Raw genomic sequence first — 11,437 nt, forward strand, 5'->3', positions numbered from 1 at the left:
CATCCCCACAAGCTAAACCTGTCTTCTTACTGTCATAAGATACTGAAAGAAAACTAGAGCTAATAAGAAAATGGAAAAGGGGGTGCCTTGCTCACTATTGGAGGTAACAAAAATTAATTTCACCATTGGGAAAAACTATATGAAAGTTCCTCAAAAATACAGTTACTATCATTACTATATATAGGTGCATGTATACGTACATATATGTGAAATATGTGAGCACATGAAAGGAAATTGATACACTAAAGAGTTAGCTATATCCTCACATTCCCTGTAGAGTTATTCATAATAGGCAAAGCATGGAATCAATATCAACACGAGTTAGTCAATGAATGGACAAATAAAATGCCACAAATAAACCTACACACACACACACACACACACACACACACACACACACACACTATTCAGTCTTAAAATGAAAGTGATTGCATCATTTCAAGAGTATGTATGAAGTTTAAAGATGTTTATGTTTGGGGAGAAAGGCCTGACATGGAAAGTAAAATACCACAAGGTCTAACTTCTATGTAGTACTAAATAATGTTAAACTCACTGAAGTAGAGTGGAATTTCCAGGCCCTGTGTAGAGGTAGAGAACACATTTTGGTCAAAAGAAAAATAACTTCAGTCAGACAAGAAGAATGAATTAAAGAAAACTATTGTAGGATATAGCAACTTTTTAAAAATGATCAAATATATCATTTCACACACCTGATTTTTGACAAAGAAGCAAAAAATATAAAATGGAAAAAAGAAAGCATATTCAACAAATGGTGCTGGCAAAACTGGATATCAATGTGTGGAAGAATGAAAATAGAACCTTATCTATCACCATGCACAAAACTCAGGTCAAATTGCGTGAAAAACCTCAACATAAAGCCAACTATACTGACTCTTAGAGAAAAGAAAGTGAGAAGTACACTTGAACACATTGTCACATGAAGATTGCTTCCTAAATATAACCCAGTAGCGAGACACTGAGAGAAATAATTAATAAATGGGACCTCCTGAAACTGAGAAGCTTCTGTAAAGCTGAGGACATAGTCAATAAAACAAAAATCAACCTACAGAATGGGAAAAGATCTTCACCAAGCCCACACTGGACAGAGGGCTGATCTCCAAAATATAAAAAGAAATCAAGAAATTGGTCATCAAAAGAACAAATAATCCGATAAAAAATGGAGTACAGACCTAAACAGAGAACTCTCAACAGATGAATCTAAAATGACTGAAAGACACTTATGGAAAAGCTCAACATCCTTAGCAATCAGAGAAATGCAAATCAAAACAACTCCAAGATTCCATCTTATACCCGTAAGAATTGCCAAGATCAAAAACACTGATGACAACTTATGCTGGAGAGGATGTGGGGTAAAAGAAATACTCCTGCATTGCTGGTGGGAGTGAAAAATGGTAAAACCACTTAGAAAATCAGTATGGTGATTTCTCAGAAAATTAGGAAACCGTGCCACAAGTACATAGGCTCAACTATTTTCATAGCAGCATTCTTTGTCAAAGCCAGAACACGGAGACAACCTAAATGCCCCTTGACCGAAGAATGGATAAAGAAGATGTGGTAAATTTACACAATGGAGTATTACACAGCTGAAAAAATAATGGCATCTTGAAATTTGCAAGTAAATAAATGGATCTAGAAAGCATCATACTGAGTGAGGTAACCCAGACCTGATTAATATGTAATCACTTGTAAGTGGCTTTTAGGCATAAAGACTACAATTTACAATCCCAGAGAACCTAGATAACCAAGAAGACCCTAAGAGAGACATACATGGATCTCATCTACATGGGAAAAAGAAAAAGACAAGATCTCCTGAGTAAATAGTGAGTATGGGTATCATGAGAGAGAGTAGAAGAGGAGGGGGGAGGAAAAGAGGGGAGCAGAGAAAAATATTTAGCTCAATAAAAACAATTTTAAAAATGATCCAATGTATGCTCAAAAACTAAGAATAGATTTCAAGTATTCTTACCATAAAAATTACATGTAGCATACAGTACATGTTAATTACTTTAATTAATCTAGTACTATGTGTGCATTTTTAAAACCACATGTTGTTGATAAACACAATTTTTTTCAAAAGATTTAAAATTATAAAACTTTAGATAAGGTGATTATGTGTTCTGTTGCCCACTAAAACATGCCTCCCCAAACTTAGCAGTTTAAATACACACGTTTTCTGATGACTCTACATATAACTTGTGTTCAGTAAAACAGTCTGATTGCTGGCTATGTCCTTACCAAAGCTATGCATCACCTTACAGCTTAGCTGGGGTAGATGGCCTTGTTCTAATACCTAATAATCTGGCTAGTTGCTGTGTGTTGGCAGACTACAGTAGGATTCTCAAAGCTACTTACAAGGTGACTCAAAGTGAGAAGTTTCTGTCAACAGAAACTACCTGATCCCTTAAGACCTGAAGGTGAGGAATTCACAAGGGGCCAGTGAGACAGGAAAGATGAGACATTCCATCATGCAATGGAAGTTATCCCCACCATGTCCTTACAAGCAGTCTGCCACCAAGCTGGTATGTGTTTTCATTGTTTACTAAGTACATGCTTCTCTGAGAAAGGAACTTTTAAATTGCCCTCCCATTCTTCCCCCATTGTAATAGTCATACATATTAATGAATGCAATATGCTCAATAACAAATAATCGAAAGAAGTAAGCCTCTTGCTGTGAGTACAGAAGGAGTGATTTAAAATTTGACCCTAAAGTAAGAAAAGCTAAAAGGTAGAAAGGAAGGGGAGAAGCTGGAGGGGAAGCGAAAGAATCATAATTAGAAGCTTATTCACTTTAAATATCATGGAGATGTTTGACTCCTGAAATGATCCCAAAAGTTATCCATCATTTGATTGGAATCTCTTCTGCCTGGAGTCTCTAAAATGTCTGTACATCTTACCTTAGAAATGTTATAATTTGGAGTTAACAGCAGCTCATTCTCATCTCTAGGCTGTGCATTATGTTTGTGCACACCTGTAAATGGGTAGTATGCTTGAATGAAATGGAGTGGCAGGCATCAGAAGACCAGCATGGAGTGGAAAGAGAAATAGCAAGAAAACAATTATAAGATTTGAAGAAAAAGAAAGTCAAGACTCAGGATATAAACCTCAAGATTAATTTCTTTAAAAATAAGAGAAGATATTTTCCAATGACCACAAAACTAATAGCAGCAATAATCACAATGCTGTTCAATTAAAAGGAGGTAAGTCTCATATTCTAGAAATTCCCATCAGATAGAAATAAGCACTGTACATGTAAGCATCTTCACACCATATGTGACTGGTTTTAGGATACAGCAAAACTCACATATTGAAGGTTCTGTTATTTTCAAAACCAATAATGCCATTAAATCCAAATGACTGAACAGAAGAAAACAGTGTGTTAAATACTGGTACAAAAATCTAATAGATCAATACTGAACATGAACATGCTTACCTTTACACGGCATAAGAGGACACTTTTATTTAATGGAATAAAAATGGAAATCTTTTAAGTTTCAAAATCATGCAGCGATGCACGAAATTTTCAGTTAGCTGTACTTAAAAAGGAACCTTAGCAAGTAAGTATTCACTGTGAGGCACAGAGGGGAAAAAAATGACTTAAATTGTCTAATACATACAAATGTAAGCATTTCTATAGGTAGAAGGGAAGAGGGGAGGAAGCGTTGTCATGCACACGCCACTCTGGGATAAATACGCCTTATCTGTATTCCACAGCTCTCGAATATTCACCAGAATTAGGGCCGATGCCTGGTAATCAGCCACACTCTGCTGCTCTACATTCAGGGACGGGGCCAGGCCAAGCGAGGAACATACATCAGATTAGATCACCAGCTATATTGTTCGGGTTGATTTTAATTGCCTGAAAAGTGTCATTACCATCTTCTGCAATGTGCTAAGTTATTTTCGAGAGTGCCTATTTCCATGTAAGAAATAAAAATGGACTGCAATCCTTTAAGAACACGCAGAGGAAGATTCAGTTTGACTTCAGCTTCGGTGCCGTGAAAAACCTCCCAAGTCTGATCATATAAACAAATGTTTGTTACCTGTAGAACTTTGCAAATGTAGTTTGGGAAATCAACTCAGATTCGCACTCTAATGACCCCAGAGAACCTCCCAAATGCCATGACCTGGTTGATGAAATTCTTGCAGTTTTCATTTCTGCGGTGGCTCGTACAGCCAGCAGCTTCAAGGTGAAGGAATTCATGAAATTTAAGAACCGGAATTATTTCTATGGAAAGGGTATATGGAAATAGATTATTCCAAACCCAGAAGACTTTTGCAAAAATATATAACGGTGACTGCTAACATGGAAATGGTATCTCTTGAGATATTTGTTCTTTAAATCAGAATCTTAGCTATCAGAATCTGTACCAGAGACAGAATGCTGCTCATGCACTTGTGAGCCCCAGGCTTTTAAAATGGTGAAAACTGAGTAGTGCCTATATTCTGGTTAACAGCAACCATGTGAGGAAGCTGGCTGAAAAACAGAGAGAACTCATGTTTTGATAATGCTACTTTTCTGTTGGAATTGTCTAAAATTTTGAAGTGAAGATACAGGTTAAGAAGCCTCACCCCAGAGAGGATTCAGATAAGGACTAAGGATCTGTTAGCTCAGCAGAACAGAACACGTGTCTGCAGGGAGAACACAGGCGCTAGAGAGACAGTGCAGCAGGCAAAGTGCTAGATTCTCAGCAGTCACAAAGAAGCCTACCAGAAGGCATGTGTGTCTAGGCCCAGCACTGGGTTAAGCAAACATATGAAGATCCTGGAGCTCGCTGGCCAGCCAGTCTGTGCACATATGCGAGTTTCAGGTTCAGCAAGACTCCACATGTCAAAAATTGCCTTTCATGTTGAAGCCTACATGTATGGAGAGCAGTTGAGGAAGACATCTGGCACTCACCTTGGGCCTCTACATGCACACACATGTACCTGCACACATAAACGTTCAGGGGCGGGTGAGAAAAAGCGTGTAGCATTTCTGCAGAATGCAGGGCTACCCTTGAATGGGTGGCTGATGAAGCCACTGATACCCACAAAGTCTCCAGTCGTTCCTAAATAATTATTTACAGTTTAGAAAGACAAGCTTTGGATTTGTTGTGATGCAGTCATTTACTTGTTTATTGCAGATGTTCATGTTTTACTAAAATAAAATGATGAATTTTGGGACTCATGAATTAACTTCAATCCACAAAATCAGATCATTATTATATTTAGATCACCACCCAGAACTTAGAACCTACAGATTATTCTTCCTTTAAAGGAAATTCTATTTAGCATAGAACTTTCTAAAATTTAATCATATCATTTATGATATGATTGTCATAAATTATCAGTATTTATATCATGATCTATCACACAAAAACTGCATAAATAAAAATCTGGCAAATACATACTTAACTGGCTTCAAGCAGTTCCCACATAACTACAGCAGAACTTCATGTCAATAAACGAAATAGACTTTGATTACATGGATATTTAACAAATTCCTAATACAAATGTATTGCTCCAGAGTATTAGAAATGCCAGGTATTGAACAATTATACAATACTAAATTCTAATCCATCCTTCTTAAAACCAAGTCCTTTTTAAAAAAAAAAAAATGCCTGAAAGCAGAAATCTCAGGAGTTTTACAGAGGAGCAGGTTACCTAGAGGACTGGATAGTTCAGCATCACCTGGCAAATGGCAGGGTTGGAGGAAAGGTTTTCCTGTAGAAGGCACGCTGACCTGAGCTGAGACGGGAGATAAGTGTGATAGACTTGAAGTCATATGTGTTCTAGACACACAAAAGGAACAAGAAGAAAACAGGGCTAAAGTTGTAAGAAAAGGTTAAGAAGCCCCTTGCAGCCAGAAGGCTAAGTAGAGGCTGCAATGGGCACAAAGAAGTCCTATGCAGATAAGCTAGATCAACAACACTTCTTTTTCATGTCAGCAGTGAGGTATTCAGTTACCCATGTGCTCACAGTCATGGCTTAACACAGCTCCATGGATCAGAAAGACCAAGGGAAGGTCATGATATGGATGAAGTAACTTCTTAATCAGGTGCATTTTGGTGCCAGATGCAAAACAGACCTTGGGCTAATACAAAGTAACACAGAACCAGGGAGTGCTGTGTTTACAATCTATTGATGGTTACAAGAGCAAAGGAAGCAGACAGTTCAGCAGAACACTGAGGACACCTGGGCAGATGGCTATGGCAAACAAGGAGAGAAGGGATCACTGATGCTAGGCTGAAAATAATAAACTCTACTTGAACATGATGAGTTTGACATAGCAGATATTCAAGAGACACAAAATACTGAACCAATGGGTCAGGAAGAACACTGCAAAGATCAACAGCAAGCTTCTGCTGAATGTGGAACACCCACTAAAGATCTATGGTCACAGAGATGCCACAGGCATAGGCTGCAAACTCAGCATCCCAAAGTCTTAATGCTCATGAGTTTGTCAAACACCAATGAGAGTTAGCTACTGTAAGAAGAGGTCTATCGGACAGAAACAATACCTAATTACAAGATGCCTGCTGGGAAACAGGAAAAGAAGTGGACAGTCCCATGTGATGAGGAATGCTATGGGCGAAATAACACAGAGCTTCTAAGAAGGATTCCTAGCATACATTAGAAACAACCAGAAAGCCCTCTGTGAGTCCATGGTATCAAAACTGTGACCTAAGGGCTGATCAGCAAGCAAAACTCCATAGGTCAATGTGTGTGTATACACAAGTGTTTACAAATGAGGACTTCCCTTAAAAAAAAAAAAAAGTACACAATAATTCCAGAGCTGGAAAAGTTGTTAAGAAAGAGAACAACAGAAAGTCACTGAAGATGTGTTTGCTCTCAAAGCATACTATGTGTTTAAATTATACACAGCTCTTCAGATGATGTTTAGTAGTTTTTATTTTGTTTGGAGTGCAAACATTAAGCACTTAAACATTATGTATAGAAGAGTACTAATTTAACGTATGTATGTATGTACGTGAGTGTGTATTCCAGCTGGGTAGAATGATATGGAGAATCAAGTTTGAAAAGAGAGATAGAAGCTGATTCAGTGCTCCCAGAGGAGAAGTTGAGAATCTGGAGAGCGATACAGGTGGAGATGGTTGAAGGCAGGCAAATTTGAGAAACAGTTCGGAGTCCAAATCAAAGGATTTGAAGCACACTGCTGCTGAATTGTCTCCAGGCATGAATATCTGAATTAAAGTAACAGTCTTACGAATTAGTTACCCTATTAAAATAATGCATAATCAGGCTCATTTATCAGTAATGTAATCAAACTGGGTTTGTTGCACAGATCTCATATCTTGAAAGATGAAAGATAATCAAAGTCAAGTGACTTAGAAAATAAACAGGAGAAAATTGTTCTCCTGTTTTAGAACTCAGAAAATTTACAATCTGAGTTCTACCAGCACCTAAAGAATGCAGTGGAATTGCTGAAACAGACATAATCTATTTTTCCAAATGCCAATATGTCTGCAATGAGGAATATACATACCTCCTGAATTATCTTATCTTACTTAATAAATCAGTTGAGTTTTTTTTTTCTTACACTTTGCAAGGCAGCTTCTTGCACAGTAAAGATTCTACAAACATTTACATTCCAAGTTGTAGAGCTGTTTCAAATGCTATAAAGTTCTGCCAGCACTTCTATTACAAACCCTTATTTCTTGTTTATAACATGTACATAAAAGGAGGAAAATAAAAATGTATTACGGATGGAAACTTGGCATACTAAGCCTTAGCCAGGGAACAAATTTCCCAAGATATGTTACCAGTGAGTATAGAAACACGGGAGACATTTTAAACCAGAAGCCACTTAGTACCATTGCTCCTTCTAAAGCTGAAAGTGAAAAGCAAAGAAATTCTCATTATTTTTCAAATTTGATGCTACCCAAGGCATGATTAGCAAGCATAAGAGATTATCAAGGCTAGCAACTCTACTACACATGCATCTTAAGATCATGCTTATAGACACAGTGTATATTAATGGACCAAGGGTTGTTCATTTTCAATGACAAAAATAAATAGCGAACATGAAACCTCTTAGGCATAGAGTACTGGAGTTGACCAAAACAGAAACCACAAACAAATAAGCACAGAAAGCCTCCCTTTCCTCTCTCATCTCCTACCACATACAAGTAACCTTTCAGTGCTATGAACACTAAATGGTGACTGGGAAAGCAGAACATGTGGAGCCAATCAAACCATCTCTGTTCTGGGCTTCTGCCACCATACAGAGATCTACATATCTGGCAGTCTGAATGGTCCAATTATAACTGCATACTCTTTCAGCACAAAACGTATTAGAAGTTAATGAGAACTTCAAGTTGGACACTTAAATTATGCAGTAAAAACAAAACGAGAAGATGTACGCTGAATGCATGAGAAGGAGCGGGGCACTTATAAGTGGGAAAGGTGCATATTTTGCTAGCAGACTGAAGAGGCTATTAGTTTGTAATAACGAGGCATACATGAAATGTGACAGAGAAAAAAATTGAAGATAAATCAGCAGCTGAAAGGCTACAGCTTGTTGTCTGCAGCTAATCTTCGCTCTACTTGAAATCGCTTGGCACTTTGATTCTATTAAATATTTTGTTGCTATTTTAAGAAACACTTGGGCTGTCCGCTTGTGTTGTGCTCCTGGCGAGATGGGCAGAATGCCTTCACATCTCTGGGCGGACAGTTGTGATGCCTGGACAGTAAGGAGGATATGGGACTGAGTGCTATTGTCAGAGCTGACTATTGCCTGAATCTATTAGCCTGCAAATCAATTATTGCCTTTATGTCTCCTGCTGGCCACCTTTATACAAGAGGAGCACCAGCTTGCATGCAATGTCACCGTTTATCTGCTAAAAAGTGTTCAGTAGTTTGCTTGAGAAAAATGACCCCCCTCAAACCACATGTTGTTGACTCTCAATTGAGGTCAAGCAGGCAGGCATTCAGAGCTCCAGACTCCACTGGTTATGTGCCCATCAAATACCTTTTATGAACATTTACAAGAACCTATCCCACGGTGACATGCAAATATTAGGCAATCTACTAATGTTACACTAAGTCATGAGGATCTTAACCTGCAGACGTCTTCCCTAGTAACAGGAATCAAAACACAAAGGGTTAAAACCACCCACCAGGATGCAACCAGAGTCAGATTAGTGTTGGTAAACACAGCTAGTGCTGCAAAACTAAGTAACAGGTCTGACTTGTCACTGAGATATAAAAGCCCTTTGAAAGGCAATTACTCCCCCTTTCAATCTCTGAAGGGCTCTGACTCAATGTTCTTTTTAATTCTCTTTTTTAAATCTATTTACAGACTACAATTTTTTTTTCTCAGCGAATGTGATATTCATCTCTGTGGGGGTAGGCAGAAACCACAGCACATATCCTCCAGTATTGTGCATGTGCGTTTAGTTATTCTTGCTTAATCATTTTTAAATTATTTTGGGGTTGACCTACTCTCCAAATGAGCCCCAGTTTCTGTCCGTCCTCCCGCACCACACACATCACAGGTTGATTGTATCTGTAGCCTTGTTTCTGTACGTACTGGGCTGGGGTTAGGAAACTGTCTAACCTCTTTCCTTTCTGGGGGATGTCTGATCCCATCCATTTCTGAACACACGTTTGCTGTCCTCACCAGAACCCAGCACCGTTGCTTTTTGACTCATTCCTTTCCGGACACCCCCTTGTAAATCAATAAGGGAACGCAATCCTGGGAAGGACCTAGGGATTATTGAGCCCTTGTGGAAAGGAGCTCTACACAAGGAGAGCCCATAAACCTTGCATTTCATGCGATAGGAAGTGAGGAATACTCCTTCCAGAAGGTGCTGAGACTTTGACCGGTGCGCAGGGCTGGCACTTCCTGATTTTCGGTCTCTGGTAGTCTGGTGAGAGCTTTTCGGGGACTCCTGAGAACATAAAATCAGCCAGCTCCCAGCCAGCTCTTAAGTCAAGGCACCAGAACGACATAAAGTCCACCAGAACAAACCAACGAAATGATCGCGATGACAAGGGATTCCACTCAGGGCTGCTGATTTCTGAATGGAATGAAAACGCAGCCCGCAAAACTTGGGTAGTAACAGACAGCTTACATTCTAGCTTGTGCTGATCTGGGAGTCAGGACCACAGTTTCAGGCACAAAACGCATCTCTATCTCTTTCTTAACCTCAGCAACATGCCCTGGGATTCTTCCTCAGCATCTCTAGGCCTCCCAACTTTTTCCCCCCAACTTTCATTGGCCAAACTGTCTGCTCTGAAGACATACCAGAGGGGCATTGATTGCCTTTTTCCAGCGCTTCAACCAGAGAAGGCATCCCTTCCTAAATTCGATCCTAGCCCCAAGATGGAGAAATGTCCCCTGCCAAACCGGCCCCTAGAAGCATCCTTTACTCTCCACTCATCAGATGCATCTCCTGGGCAAACAAACTTTCCCTGTCGAGAAGCCCTAAAGCCAGCGGGTAAAGTTTCCCAGGCAGGTGGTTCATCCCAGTGCCAAGACTGCAGTAAGCAAGCGGACAACCCCGACCTACCTAGCTGCACCAGCTTGCAAGGCGCCTGCCCCGCCGGCCCGCCCGCCGGAGCCGCCACCGCCGCTGGCTGGCCCGGGGGGGCTGCCGTGCGCACTGGTGCGAGTCGCCGCCTTCGCCGCAGCGCCCCCGTCCGCACCGTTCTGCAAGGTTCCGCGCAGTTCCCCGCCGGACCGCGGCGCCCGCCCGCCCGCCAGCCGCCGGCGCCACCGCGCGCCAGGCTGCGATGGCTGCTGCAGGCGCCGAAGGAGCGCTGCCTGCGCTTCTGCCGCTCAGGCTGGGGCTCCTGCTCCCGCACGAGCCCTGAAGGGAGGGAGGAAGGGAGGGGACACTGGGTGGGAGAAAGGGGCGGGGAGCGAGGCAGCGCAGCCAACAGGGTCCCGCGCCTCGCGCTGCTCGCACCACCACCCACCCACCCTCCCCCCAGCGCCTCCGTGCCCAGCCGCCACCGAAGGCTGCTTGAGTCCCAGCTGCTTTCGCCCACGTGTGTCCGGCCTCAGCAGGGTCCTGTGGAGCGGGATGGGCAGCCGTCAGCGAGTCACCACTGGGTGGCCTCCTGCTTCGCAGCTAGCGTCTAGGTAACACCGGTTTAAGAGCAGGGATTGCATTTTTAAGGAAACCTTCTAAGGCTGAGCTCACACACGTGCGCAAAATTGGTAGTTTTGTCATTAAAACTGATGGCAGTGAAGGAAGGTATCACGGACAGACACTATACTGCGGTATTTAGGAGAATTCATCTCCCCAGACCAACCCTAACTTTATTTTTGTTCTGTCATTGTGATTTAAGGACTTATTTTAATTTGCTAAGATTTCAGTGATTCAGTTATGAAATTAATCCCAATTTTATTATTATTTTTTTTACAAGGAACCCATGACATCGCCCTGGTCATTTTTATTTGTATAAG

The 11,437-nt window shown here is 41.0% G+C and overlaps 1 protein-coding gene across 2 annotated transcripts in view; it reads right to left on the reverse strand.

The window, feature by feature from the left end:
* Positions 1-10,710, reverse strand: part of Cntn3 (contactin 3) — a 374,705-nt gene extending 363,995 nt beyond the window's left edge. For both annotated transcript variants that reach the window (XM_026788227.1, XM_026788228.1), the window contains exon 1: positions 10,536-10,710. The gene's annotated coding sequence lies outside the window, so the exon portion shown is untranslated. The remainder of the gene's footprint in view (positions 1-10,535) is intronic.
* Between the last annotated feature and the right edge of the window lie 727 nt (positions 10,711-11,437).

The sequence above is a fragment of the Microtus ochrogaster genome, unplaced genomic scaffold (genome assembly GCF_000317375.1).
Source record: "Microtus ochrogaster isolate Prairie Vole_2 unplaced genomic scaffold, MicOch1.0 UNK1, whole genome shotgun sequence".
NCBI classification, from domain to species: Eukaryota; Metazoa; Chordata; class Mammalia; order Rodentia; family Cricetidae; genus Microtus; species Microtus ochrogaster.